A 14405-nucleotide genomic window follows, 5' to 3' on the forward strand; every position below is an offset into this window, starting at 1 on the left:
AGCTCCAAGAACACTCAAGAAGTTCGACACCATCCAAGATAAAGCACCCCGCTTGATTGGCACCCCATCCCCCACCTTAAACGTTCACACCCTTCACCACGGGCGCTGCAGTGTGTAACATCCACAGGATGCACTGCAGCAACTCGCCAAGGCTTCTTCGACAGCACCTCCAAAACCCGCGACCTCTACCACCTAGAAGGACAAGAGCAGCAGGCACATGGGAACAACACCACCTGCACGTCCAAGTCACACACCATCCCGACTTGGAAGTATGTCGCCGTTCCTTCATCGTCGCTGGTTCAAAATCCTGGAACTCCCTTCCTAACAGCATTGTGGGAGAACCGTCACCACACGGACTGCAGCGGTTCAAGAAGGCGGCTCACCACCACCTTCTCAGGGGCAGTTAGGGATGGGCAATAAATGCCGGCCTCGTCACCGACGCCCACATCCCATGAACGAATAAAAAAAATGCGTTCTTAACACAGCAGGGAGTGCATTAGTTTCATTAACTTTGCACATCCTGAGGTCAATCCACATAAAAGATATCAGGACCTGTGAAGCTTTTTTCCATCTCTCACCTCATCTTTTCATCTTTGCTAAACACCAAAATCAAGAACTTTTGCTTACTGCAGCACACCAAAAGATTTGCTTCCCCTTGACCTCTCTCTATCGAAGCTGAGGATTTACATGGGTTCTGGGCTCCATTCCAACTGACACCATTTTTGTTTCGTGACAATTCCCCAAAGGAAAAGAGCGAGGGGAGAATGTGGGCATCGATCCCACTACCTCTCACATGCTAAGCGAGCGTTCTACCATTTGAGCTAATTCCCCAGTTGCGAGCATAGCATTGCCCTTCACAATGGTCGCTTCACACTCGCCTCCAAGCAGTGCCACGAATTGCCCCCTCCCTGAATATATTCAATACTTTGCTCCAATCGGCGGTATTGAGCATCAGCAAGTGAGCAACAGCAGAACGGGAAGCCACAGTGAGCGGCCTTGATCTAAATGCTGCTTATTCCAAAATCACATTCGCTACTTGGAGCCGGAATTAAACCAGCAACCTCAGGGTGACTCTGCTTTGTTTTCCACTATAGTCCTCTATTCTACCAGTTGAGCGATCGAAGGGAAGCAGCCAAGATCCTTCTGTTTGGTGATTGTTCACCGTTTTGAACTCCCCGACTCGTGCAGTCGCCTGCGCCTGACCGAGACGGACTCCGTACCTGCTCATACAGCTGCACTGTCGGAGTGTACGCTGCTGCTTACTTATCACGACGTGGACCAATAGATACCCTATTGTGATATTGTACATCAGAAGATTGGTAGGTTCGAATCCTACCTGTTCAAAGGTTGCTGCAAACTTTTAGTTTATTACAAAATATACTTTACTTCATAAAATTTAAGAATACACAGAGATTAAATTAAATATCACAATTTCAAAGCAATAAAATTCAGATCGTATACAATATGATCCGAATATTACAATTATACCACGGTACATATTTTTTAATGCATTGTATACAATACCACGTGGGATGGCCTTACACAGTAGTCTTTCCCCATAGAGCCTTTGCGACGCCGCACCTCGCTTCAGTGCGTCCCGCAGCATGTACTCCTGGACCTTGGAGCGTGCCGGTCGGCAATACTCGGTCGTGGACAGCTCCCTCAGGTGGAAGTATGGATCCTACATTCTCGCGCATTCTCAGGGAGCACTCGACCAGAATCACAGATAGGTTACCGCAAGTAAGGAGGTCACTCGGCCCATCGAGTCCACACAGGCTCTATGCAAGTGCAATCCAGCTAGTCCCACTCCCCAGCCCCATCCCCGTAACCCTGCAAATGTTTTCCTTTCCAAGATTGAACCACCCCCTCGGGCAGTGTTTTCCAGATCCTAACCACTCGCTGTGCAAAAAAGTTTTTCCTCATGTCACCTTTGGTTCTTTTGCCAATCACCTTAAATCTAGGTCCTCTGGTCCTTGACCCTTCTGCCAACAGGAAGCGTTTCTCTCTATCTGCTCTATCTCGACCTTTCATGATTTTGAATACCTCTATCAAATCACCTCACAACTGTCTTTGTTCCAAAGAGAACAACCCCAGCTTCTCCAGTCTATCCACGTAACAAAAGTCCCTCATCCCTGGGATCATTGCAGTAAATCTCATCTGCACCCTCTCAAAGGCCTTCACATCTTTCCTAACGTGCGGTGCCCAGAAGTGGACACAATACTCCAATTGTGGACGCACCATTATTTTGTAAAGGTTCATCATGACTTCCATACTTTTGTACTCTTTTTATAAAGCCCAGGATCCCGTATGTTTTTTTAAAATGCTTTCTCAACTTGCCCTGCCACCTTCAATGATTTGTGCATACGTACCCCCAAATCCCTTTGATCCTGTACCCTTTTTACAATTGTGCCCTCTAGTTTACTTTGCTTCTCCTCGTTAATCCTACCGAAATGCATCACTTCGCATTTGTCTGCGTTAAATTACATTTGCCATGTGTCCGCCCATGCCACCAGCCTGTCTAGATCCTCTTGAAGTCTATCACTATCCTCCTCACTGTTCATTACCCTTCGAAGTTTTGTGTCATCTGCAAATTTTGAAATTGTGCCCCATACACCCGAATCCAAATCATTAATATCTATCAAGAATAAAACTGGTCCCATCACCGACCCCTGGGGAACATCACTCTGCACCTCCCTCCAGTCCGAAAAACAACCGTTCACCACAAATCTATGTTTCCTGTCCCTTAGCCAATTCTGTGTCCATGTTGCTACTGCCCACTTTATTCCATATTTGAGGTTGTTTCTTGTAAATTGCCCTTCACCGTAGCTGTTTTGCACTCGCCTCCAAGCGGCTCCATGACCAGCAGAGAAATCTTGCCTTGGGTTGGCTCCCTCCCTGAATACAATCAATACTTTGCTCCAATCGGCGGCATCGAGCATCAACAAGTGAGCAACAGCAGAACGGGAAGCCACAATAATCGTGAATGATGCTGAGAAGAACCCGAGCCTGCGGAAGACAGACGAGGTCACCGGAATGGAACAGCGGCCACGAGCTTGAGGGAACAGCGAGAGCCCTGTCTGTCTGTGTGACTGACTGATGGAAAACTTTTTTGACTGAAAGTGAGTGCGATTTGATGTGTTGTTACACAAAGGCACTCCCTGTTGGTGAGCAGAGCAAATGCTGGAGCAAAACAGCCGTGTTCGGGCAGACACAGAAAGCTTGAAGGTTTGAGAAAGGAAAAGAGGTGTCGACATGTTGGGCTGTCGGCTGCCTGGAAAGTTAAAAGAGCGGCCTTGAGCTAATTGCTGCTTAATCCAAAAGCAGACACGTTCCTTCAAACCGGAATTGAAACAGTGATCTAAGGATGACTTGGCTTTGAGTTTAATTCACTATTATTCTCAGCTTCTACCAGCTGAGCTATCGAAGGGAAGCAGCAAATGACTCTCTTTTTGGTGATTGTTCATCGTGCGCCTTTTGGCACTCCCTGGCCCGTGGAGTCACGGGTGCACGACCGAGACTGACTCGGTAACTACTCATAACGCAGCGCTGTGGGAGTGTGAGCTGTTACTTACTCAGTGCACCCTGGGCCAGTGGAGCCGTGGATAACGTGTCTAAAGACAAATCAGATGATTGTCTAGTCAACTCCTACCCGGCTGGATTGTTTTTTCAACTGTCCATTACTTTATGACTTTAGATAGCTTGCAAACTGACCTAATTGGTAGTGCTGCCTGGCAGTCTCCACCGTAAGTGCGTTCTTAACACAGCAGGGAATGCATTAGTTTTATTAACTTTGTAAATCCTAAGTTCAATCCACAAAAATGACCTGTGAAGCTTTGTTCCATCTCTCACCTCATCTTTCCATCTTTGCTAAACACCAAAATCAAGAACATTTGCTTACTGCAGCACACTAAATGATTTGCTGCCGCTTGACCTCTCTTTTTCGAAGCTTAGCATTTTCGTGGGCTATGAGCTCGCTGAAAACTGACACCATTTTTGTTTTGGGACAATTCCCCAAAGTAAAAAAGTGAGTGGAAAATGCGGGTTTCGATTCTTCTACTTCTCGCATGCTAAGCGGGCGGTTTACCATTTGAATTAATTCTCCAATTGTAGTGGCAAAATTGCCCTTCACAATGGTCGCTTCACACTCGTCTCCAAGCAACGCAAAGAATTGCTCCCTCCCTGAATATAATCAATACTTTGCTCCAATCGGTGCTATCGAGCATCAGCAAGTGACCAACAGCAGAACGGGAAGCCACAGCAAGCGGCCTTGATCGAACTGCTGCTTATTCCAAAATCACATTCGCTACTTGGAGCTGGAATTAAACCAACAACCTAAGGGTGAATCTGCTTTGTTTTCCACTATAGTCCTCTATTCTACCAGCTGAGCGATCGAAGGGAAGCAGCAAAGATCCTTCTCTTTGGGGATTGTTCACCGTTTTAAACTCCCCGACTTGTGCAGTCGTCTGGGCCTGACCGAGACTGACTCGGTTCCTGCTCATACAGCAGCGCTGTAGGGGCTTACGCTGCGACTTACTTTTCACGACGTGGACCAGTGGATCAATGGAAACCCTATTGTGATATTATACATCAGAAGATTAGTAGGTCGAATCCTACCTGGCTCAAAGGTTGCTGCAAACTTTTACTTTATTACAAAGTATACTTTACTTCATAAAATTTATGAATACACAGAGATCAAATTAAATATCACAATTTCAAAGCAATGAAATTCAGATCGTATACAATATGATCCCAATATTAGAATTCAACCACGGTACATATATTTTAATACATTCCATACAATACCACGTGGGCCGGCCTGACACAGTAGCCTTTCCCCACAGAGTCTTTGCGACGCCTCACCTCGCTTCAGTGAGTCCCGCAGCATGTACTCCTGCACCTTGGAGTGTTCCGGTCGGCATAACTCGGTCGTGGACAGCTCCCTCAGGTGGAAGAATCGATCCTGCATTCTCGCGCATGCTCAGCGAGCACTCGACCAGAAAAATAGTAAGGTTGCCGCACGGAAGGAGGCCATTCGGCCCATCGAGTCCTCACAGGCTCAATGCAAGAGCAATCCAACTCGTCCCACTTCCCCACCCCATCCCCGTAGCCCTGCAAATGTTTTCCTTTCCATGATTGAACCAACCCCTCGGGCAGTGCATTCCAGATCCTAACCACTCGCTGTGTAAAAAAGTTTATCCTCGTGTCACCTTTGGTTCTTGTGCCAATCAACTTTAATCTACGTCCTCTGGTCCTTAACCCTTCCGCCAACAGGAAGCGTTTCTCTCTATCTGCTCTATCTAGACCCTTCTTGATTTTGAATACCTCCATCAAATCTCCTCACAACCGTCTCTGTTCCAAAGAGAACAAGCCCAGCTTCGCCAGTCCATCCACGTTACTAAAGCCCCTCATCCCTGGAATCATCCCAAATCTGTTCGGCACCCTCCCTAAGGCCTTCACATCTTTCCTAACGTGCGGTGCCCAGAAGTGGACACAATACTCCAGTTGTGGCCGAACCAGTATTTTATAAAGGTTCATCATGACTTTCATACTTTTGTACTCTATGCCTCTAGGATCCTGCATGATGTTTTAACCGCCTTTTCAACTTGCCCTGCCACCTTCAATGATTCGTGCATACGTACCTCCAAATCCCTCTGATCCTGTACCCCTTTTAGAATTGTGCCCCCTAGTTTACATTGCCTCTCCTCGTTAACCCTACCGAAATGCTTCAATTCGCATTTGTCTGCGTTAAATTACATTTGCCATGTGTCCTCCCATGTCACCAGCCTGTCTATATAGTCTTGAAGTCTATCACTATCATCCTCACTGTTCATTACCCTTCCAAGTTTGGTGTCAGCTGCAAATTTTGAAATTGTGCCCCATACACCCAAATCCAAGTCATTAATATATGTCAAGAAAAGCAGTGGTCCCATCACCGACCCCTGGGGAACACCACTCTACACCTCCCTTCAGTCCGAAAAACAACCGTTCACCACTAATCTATATTTCCTGTCCCTTCGCCAATTCTGTATCCATGTTGTTACTCCCCACTTTATTCCATATTTGAGGTTGTAAATTGCCCTTCACAGTATCTGCTTTGCACTCGCCTCCAAGCGGCTCCACGACCAGCAGAGAAATCTTGCCTTGGGTCGGCCCCCTCCCTGAATACAATCAATACTTTAGTCCAATCGGAGGTATCGAGCATCACCAAGTGAGCAACAGCAGAACGAGGAGGTCACAGGAACCATGAGTGATGCTGAGAAGAGCCCGAACCTGTGGAAGGCAGATATGGTCAACAGAAAGGAAGAGACCCCCCAACCCCCGCCACGAGCTTGAGGAAGCAGCGAGAGGTCTGACTGACTGAAAGAAGGCTTTTTTTGCGTGAAAGTTTGTGCGGTTTGACGTGTTGTTTCTCAAAGGCACTCACTGCTGGTGAGCAGAGGGAAATGTTCGAACAAAACTGCCGTGTTCGGGCAGACACAGAAAGCTTTCAGTTTTGAGAAAGAAAAAGAGGTGTCCTGTGCCTCAGCACCAACATGTTAAGCTGTTAAGAAAGCGGCCTTGAGCTAATTGCTGCTTACTCCAAAAGCACACTGGCTTCTTCGAGCAAAATTAAACCAGCAAACGAAGGATGACTTTGCTTTTTTTTCCCCGAGTACAGTCCTCTGCACTACCAGCTGAACGATCGAAGGGAAGCAGCAAAGATTGCACTCTTTGGTGATTGTTCACTGTGCGCCTTTTGGCACTCCCTGACCCATGGAGTCACAGGTGCATGACCGAGACTGACTCGGTACCGAATCATACCGCAGCGCTGTGGGGGTGTGAGCTGCTCCTTACTCTGCATGCCCTGGGTCAGTGGAGCAGTGGAGAACGTGTCTAATGACAAATCAGAAGATTGTCCGGTCAGCTCCGACCTGGTTGGATTGTTTTTGCAAACTGCCCATTACTTTGTGACTTTAGACAGTTTGCAAACTGTCGTAATTTGTAGTGCTGCCTGGCAATCTCCACCGTTCGTGCGTTCTTAACACAGCAGAGAGTGCATTAGTTTTATTCACTTTGTAAATCCTGAGTTCAATCCACAGAAAAGATATCAGGACCTGTGAAGCTTTTTTCCGTGTCTCACCTCATCTTTTCATCTTTGCCAAACAGCAAAATTAAGAACTTTTGCTTGCTGCAGCACGTCAAGAGATTTGCTTCCCCTTGACCTCTCTTCATCGAAGCTGAAGATTTACGTGGGTTCTGGGCTCGCTGACAACTGTGATCATTTTTGTTTCAGGACAATTCCCCAAGGTAAAAAAGTGAGTGGAGAATGCGGGCATCTATCTCGCATGTTAAGCCAGCGCTTTACTATTTGAGCTAATTCCCCAATTGCAGTAAAGTAATTGCCCTTCACAGAGGTCGCTTCAGACTCGCCTCCAAGCAGCGCCACGAATTGCCCCCTCCCTGGATATATTCAATACTTTGCTCCAATCGGCGGTATCGAGTGTCAGCAAGTGAGTAACAGCAGAACGAGGAAGTCACAGGAACCGTGAGTGATGCTGCGAAGAGCCCGAACCTGTGGAAGGCAGATATGGTCAACAGAAAGGAAGAGACCACCCAACCCCCGCCACGAGCTTGAGGGAGCAGCGAGAGGTCTGACTGACTGAATGAAAGAAGGCTTTTTTTTGCGTGAAATTTTGTGCGGTTTGTCGTGTTGTTGCTCAACGGCACTCCCTGCTGGTGAGCAGAGGGAAATGTTCGAACAAAACTGCCGTGTTCGGGCAGACACAGAAAGCTTCAAGGTTTGAGAAAGGAAAAGAGGTATTCGGTGCCTCAGCACCAACATGTTAAGCTGTCGGCTGCCAGTAAAGTTAAGAAAGCGGCTTTGAGCTAATTGCTGCTTACTCCAAAAGCACATTGGCTTCTTCGAGCCTAAATTAAACCAGCAACCTAAGGATGACTTTGCTTTTTTTTCCGAGTACAGTCCTCTGCACTACCAGCTGAGCGATCGAAGGGAAGCAGCAAAGATTGCTCTATTTGGTGATTGTTCACTGTGCGCTTTTTGGCACTCCCTGACCCATGGAGTCACGTGGGCATGACCGAGACTGACTCGGTCCCTGCTCATACCGCAGCGCTGTGTGAGCTGCTCCTGACTCTCCACAACCTCGACCAGTGGAGCAATGGGGAACGTATCTAAATACAGGTCAGAAATTGTAGGTTTGATTTCTAACTGGCTCGAAGATTTCTGCATACTTTTTAAATTACAAAATATACTTTATTTCATAATATTTAATAATACAGAGTTCAAAATAATTATCACAATTTCGAAGCAATACAATAGAGACCCACACAATACGATCCCAATATTACAATTCAAACAATGTGCATATCTTATAATACATGGTGACCAATACCACGTGGGATGGCCTTACACGGTGCCTTTTCCGCATACAGCCTTTGCACAGGCTGCACCTCGCTTCAGTGCGTCCCATAGCACGTAATCCTGGAACTTGCAGTGTGCCAATCGGCAACATTCGGTGGTGGACAGCTCCTCAGCTGGATAGCCAGCAGGTTTCTGGCTGAACAAAGAGCCTCCTTCACCGAGTTGATGGTCTTCCAGCAGCAGTTGATATCTGTCTCGGTGTGTGTCCCGGGGAACAGCCCATAGAGCACAGCGTCCTGTGTTACCGAGGTGTTAGGAACGAACAGGGACAGATACCAACGCATCTCTCTCCACAACTTCCGCGTGAAGGGACAGTCCATCAGGAGGTGGATGATGGTCTCGCCTTGCTGCAGCCTCGAGGCCAGCTCGCGGTGGCGCTCAGATTCCGTGCATGTTGGAAGGACCGCACTCGAAGGGCTTTTCTCACCACCATCCAGGCCACATCCCGGTCCCTGTTCGTCAGTTCCAGCGATCGGACGTTCTGCCAAATGGCATCGGCAGTCTGGTCGAGGAACTGCCCGTTCGGATCCACCCCCTCCTTTCCCCGCAGGACACCCAGAACGTTCCGTGCCGACCACTGTCTGAGGGCTTTGTGGTCAAAGGGGTTCCTCCTCAGGGACTTCTCCACCTGGGACAGGGCGATGGTCCAGCTGGACGGGCCGTGCTACAACTGCTCGGCCAGCGTAGAGCACGCAGTGATTTTTCCAAAGACTCGGCCTCCTCTCAGCATCATTCCTGATTACTGTGGCTTCCCGTTCTGCTGCACTGGGGAATGAGGTGGGTCAATTGGAGCAAGTCTCAGTGGGGGAATATTTAGGGAACAGCAATCATAGTATCATGAGGTTTCAATTAGTTATGGACAAGGACAAGGAGCAATCGAAATACTTAATTGCAGGAGTGACAATTTCAGTGGGTTGAGATCGGATCTGGCCAGGGTAAATTGGAATCAAAGATTTGCAGGCAAAATTGTATTCGAACAATGGGTGGCCTTTACAGAGGAGATGGTTCGGGTACATTCTAGGTACATTCCCACGAGTGGGAAAGATCGGTCAACTAAAGCCAGATCTCCCTGGATGACGAAAGAGATAGAGAGTAAGATGAAGCAGAGAAAGGGGGCGGAGGACACATGTCAGGTTGATAATACAAGTGAGAACCAATCTGAATTTAGACATCTCAGAGGAGAAGTGAAGAAGGAAATAAGAGGGGCAAAGAGAGAATATGAGAATAGAGGAACAAAAAGGGAATCCAAAAGTCTTCGACAGGCATATAATTAAAAATGGAAAGCAAGAAGAGGGTTGGGTCCGATTAGGGACTAAAAAGGAGATTTATGCATGGCGGCAGAGGGCATGGCTGAGGCAATAATTGAGTACATTGCATCAGTCTTTAACAAGGACGAAGTTGCTGCAAAAGTCACAGTAAAAGGGGAGGTAGTTGAGTTACTGGAAGGGCTAAAACTTGATAAAAAGGAGGTACTAGAAAGGCTGGCTGTGCTTAAAGTAGATAAGGCACCCGGTCCAGATGGGATGCATCCCAGGTTGCTGAGGGAACTAAGGGTGGAAATTGCTTAGGTAATGGCCATAATCTTCCAATCATCCTGAGATACGGAAATGGTGCACGACGACTGGAGAATTGCAAATGTTACACCATTGTTCAAAAAAGGGTGTCAGGATAAACCCATCAACTACAGGCTAGTCAGTTTAACCTCGGTGGTGGGGAAACTTTTAGAAAAAAGTAATCAGGGACAAAATTAATACCCACTTGGACAATTGTGGATTAATTAAGGGGCTAATTGGATAGCCCTTTCATAGAGGTGGTACAGACACAGTGGGCTGAATGATCACCTCTTGTGCCGTACCTGCTATGAAAATATGAAACTATGAACAACAACTTCAACGCCATAAACCTGAAACAAAATGGCAGCAAGTAAGGAAGCAATCTTACTGAGGGGCAAGCTGAACATCTTACTGAGGTGCAAGGAGGCCATCTTACTGGGGGGCAAGGCAACCAACTTACTGGCGGGCAAGGGGGCAATGTCAAATAAATTGGCCGCCATGAAGCTGAAACCAAATGGCCGCCCTGATCCTGAAACAAAATGGCCACCAGTATGGCACTCCCTGACCCATGAGGGGCAAGGTGGAGCTTGTTATGGTGAGGTACACAGAGAGATTTCGTTTGCTGTTCCTGTTAAATCACTGTTGCACTATGGTTAACGATACAAACTGATTGAGAATGGCACGAGCTGGAGTTTAACACAAAGACAGCGGTGCAGTGAAGGAATTATACACCAAAACGTGAACTTCTGCTGAAAAAAAAGGATTAACATTTGTTTTTTTGTTTGACGTAATGTTCACGGCGAAGGAGAGACCAGACAATCGGACGAAAGGTCAAATTAGCCATTTTGTGTAGAGAATGCAATTCTAGCTTCCATTTAATAAATCAGATTAAAATTGGATTCAATGTCAATGTGGTTCTGATCTGGGATTGTGTTTATTCATCCATTATTATTTAATCTGAAACAATAACAGTATTTGTCACTGTAACAGAGCAGAAGAGTACTGCGGGACCCTGTCACACAGTAACACAGCAAAAGGGGTGAGAGTACAGTGTGATTTATCACAGAATCCAGCAGCTCACTGGGAAAGTTACACATGGTCCAGATTTAGGAGCAAAAAGGTGCAAAGTTATTTTACACTTCAATTTGGGGCAATGACTTTTTATCTCCACGAGGTTTAATTTTATAATTAATTCAATGCGCTCTTTTTCCTGAAGAAACTTCAGGCATAAACCATGGCGTTATAAAGAAAAAAATCATTTATTATTATTAATAAACTAGAAAATTTGAGATTATAATTTAAACAACACCTTTGGTTTATGCCCGATTTAGAATTGCTTTAACACCAATAAAACAACACATTCTGAATTCCCAAAATGCATAACCGTTTGGAAATCCAATGTCTATCTTAGACTAAGCCCAGAATGAAGGTTTTATACTGATGGTTGGCTCAAGCCTGCCGGGAAGATTCCAGGTATTTTGATGGATACCGCTGTAGTGTAGAATGACTTTCCCTTGTATCCAGGTCATCTGCTTCACAGGCAATCTGTAAACCTGCATCGAGGCATCAAGCTGGGAGGTAGCGAGCAGTCATGAAGATTCCAGGTGAGGTGGTGCTGCCAGGAAGCGAAAGGTGAGATTGGAGTAGTCGTGGTGGATCTGTGTCTCTCCCCACTCAACTTCTGCCCAGCTTGTAAAGAAATTTTAAAACAGCACCACAACTCTGGGGCGCAGCTTATCAACAATAGGTTCCGACAAATACAACCCATGATTGATTGACACTTCCCTTGTTTTCTCTCAGTGTCCACAACGGAACCAAGTTAAGTCGGCAGGTGTTCAAACCACCTCCAGCCCTCCTGGAATCGTTCTTGTTGCTATGGTGATCTATCCTCCGATGTCTGGTCTTTTGCAATGTGTCATTAACAAACCTTTAATCGTCCTTTTCGTTCAGACATGCTGAAGCCGATTTAGTCTCAGCCTTTACTTTATCAGATGAATTGTTACTGCACAGAGCAGCTGGGAAACTCAAGCAGTAAGTAATGGTCAGGGTCAGATACACATGACTGAGTGACTTTATTGTGCAGCCTCCAGGCATCACCTTTAGAAATGTCAAAATTAAATCCACAAGAGTATTACCCCAGAACAAACATGAACTGTCTGACCTGCTTCATCTGCTGCTGTTCTGCTGGTCAGCACTCTCACACACTCCAGGCTGATTACACAGTTTGTTTAATGCTTTCTGTGTTCTATTCTCATTCCTGTCTCTGCCTTCCTGTCACTATATATGTTTGTCCTTCTTTCATTGTGTCTGTTCTCTGTTTAAATCCTTTATCTCTGTTGACATTCTGTGCGTTTTTCTATCTTGTTATTTCCACTTCTACTTCTATCAATTTGCAATTCTTTGTCAGTGTATTTCTCTCTTGTTCCATCCATGTCTGCTTGCTCTCTCTCATTATGCTTTCTTTCACGCTTTTTATCGCTCTTTATCTTTATCTCCTGCCTTACAAACTCTCTTTATTTCTCTCCTTCTCCGAGTAACTTTGTCCTGACCTCTCTTTGTTTCTATTTCTCTCGCTCACACACCCTCTCCCTTTTATGTGAATCTCTCTTAATTTTCTGCGCTATTTATTCATTATATTGTTTTTGTCCCTGTCTCTCTCTCCCGTTGTCGCCCCGTTTCTCTCTTTCCTTGCCTCTCTCTTTCTCTCTCTCTCTGTCTGTTTCTCTGTCGTTGTTTCTCTCTCGCTCTCTCTCTACTTCGATCTGTCTCTCTCATTTTCTGTGTCTCTGTTTCTCGCCCTCTGTCTCATTCTCGCTCTCTGTATCACGATCTGACTCTCTCTCACTCTCAATCTGTGTGTGTGTGTGTGTGTGTGTGTGTTTCTCTCCCTCTCTACCTCACCATCCCTCCCCCTCACTTCCTCTCCCTCTCGCTCCCTCTTTATCTATCTCTATGTCTTTCTCTCTCTCTCTCTTCTTCCCTCTCTCTCCCGTTCTCGCTCCCTATCTCTCTCCCTCTCCATTTATGTGGAGTGCGCCCATTCTGATCAGGCCTACTGCAGCTACTTTTATTCCAAGCTTTGTAATTTATTTCAAGTCCAGCTGATCTCTTTAGTGCCGTCATTTCGAGCAAAAATGCATGTGTCGTCTGCAGAATAAATCCTGCCTCAATAGGTCAGATTTTAATAAAATATAATATTGGAACCATATTTCAGATCATTTAATAGCTCTGTGCTGCAAATATAAAATGTACTTTCCGTCCCCCGGGAAGTGCAGGGGATGGAGTATGAAATGGGATTTAGTTCTAGTGCTTGAAACCCTTCAGCTCTTTCCATGATTTCACTAATTTAACAATTAGATTGAGTGGGTATTTCACCGCGTTCTTCAGCTCCTCTCTGAATTTAGTCTGGGTCAGGACATAAATACACGTGTTTGTGCAGGAACTGAGAAGCTGCAGCATTGCTGCTGTCTGTTGTGTGATATAAACAGGGTCAGTGAAGGAGTAATAAAACCGAATGTCTGCAATTCGCATTAAATGTAAAATACAACCTGTGTCAGCCACAACAGTATAAAACTGCCCGATATACTGAAGAGTAAAATGATGGATTTCTTTCGGTTCTCCATCTCTGGATCACTCTGATTCTCTCCATTGCTGCGGCCCCGGAGTCCCCTGCGGACTCGACTGGACACTAAAATACGCCTGACAGTCAGAACATTGAACAGCAAAATCAGACAGAACGGGACACAAGGGGTGAAAATTAGGTGAAACATGTCAAATGCGGCCCATGCGGGGGAAGTACGGAAGCTCGGTTCAATCTCACATAACCAGGGAACATTATCAATTATATAGTACGGATCATATAAAATGTTCCAGGGGATATTCACCAAACAGCCCAGCACACTCACTGTTCCCAGAACCACAGCCGCCGTTCTCTTGGTGCAATATTTAGTTTTCAGCTTCTCACAACAAATGGCCACAAATCGATCAAAGGTGAAAGCGACTGTGAACCAGACAGATACCCCCGTGGCTGCTTCACTCAAAAAGATAATAAAACTACACACGGGAGTAATGTCCAGGAATGACAATGGGAGATACAGCGCATTAATCTGTCTCAATATCGGATCAGTGAAAATGACCATGAGATCGGCCACTGCCATTACCACCAGATAGCGACTGATACATTTGGAGAGACCGCACTTTCCTCGGGACAGGATCACAATCGCCACCAAGTTAACTGTAAGAGAAAGAAAAGGAAAAAGAGGAATTACTGATCAGACCTGAAGCCAAAGCAGCAGTTTGAGAGGATCTGGGGCGAAATTTCCAGCATTATTGCTGCATCGAATGGTAAAAAGTGATTCATTGACCTGAGCAGCGCTTTCGGAGCAGAGAGATGTTTTTAAACACAATGATCAATAATGAATTGGGATATGGAT

Source organism: Heptranchias perlo, unplaced genomic scaffold (genome assembly GCF_035084215.1).
Source record: "Heptranchias perlo isolate sHepPer1 unplaced genomic scaffold, sHepPer1.hap1 HAP1_SCAFFOLD_59, whole genome shotgun sequence".
Lineage (NCBI taxonomy): Eukaryota > Metazoa > Chordata > Chondrichthyes > Hexanchiformes > Hexanchidae > Heptranchias > Heptranchias perlo.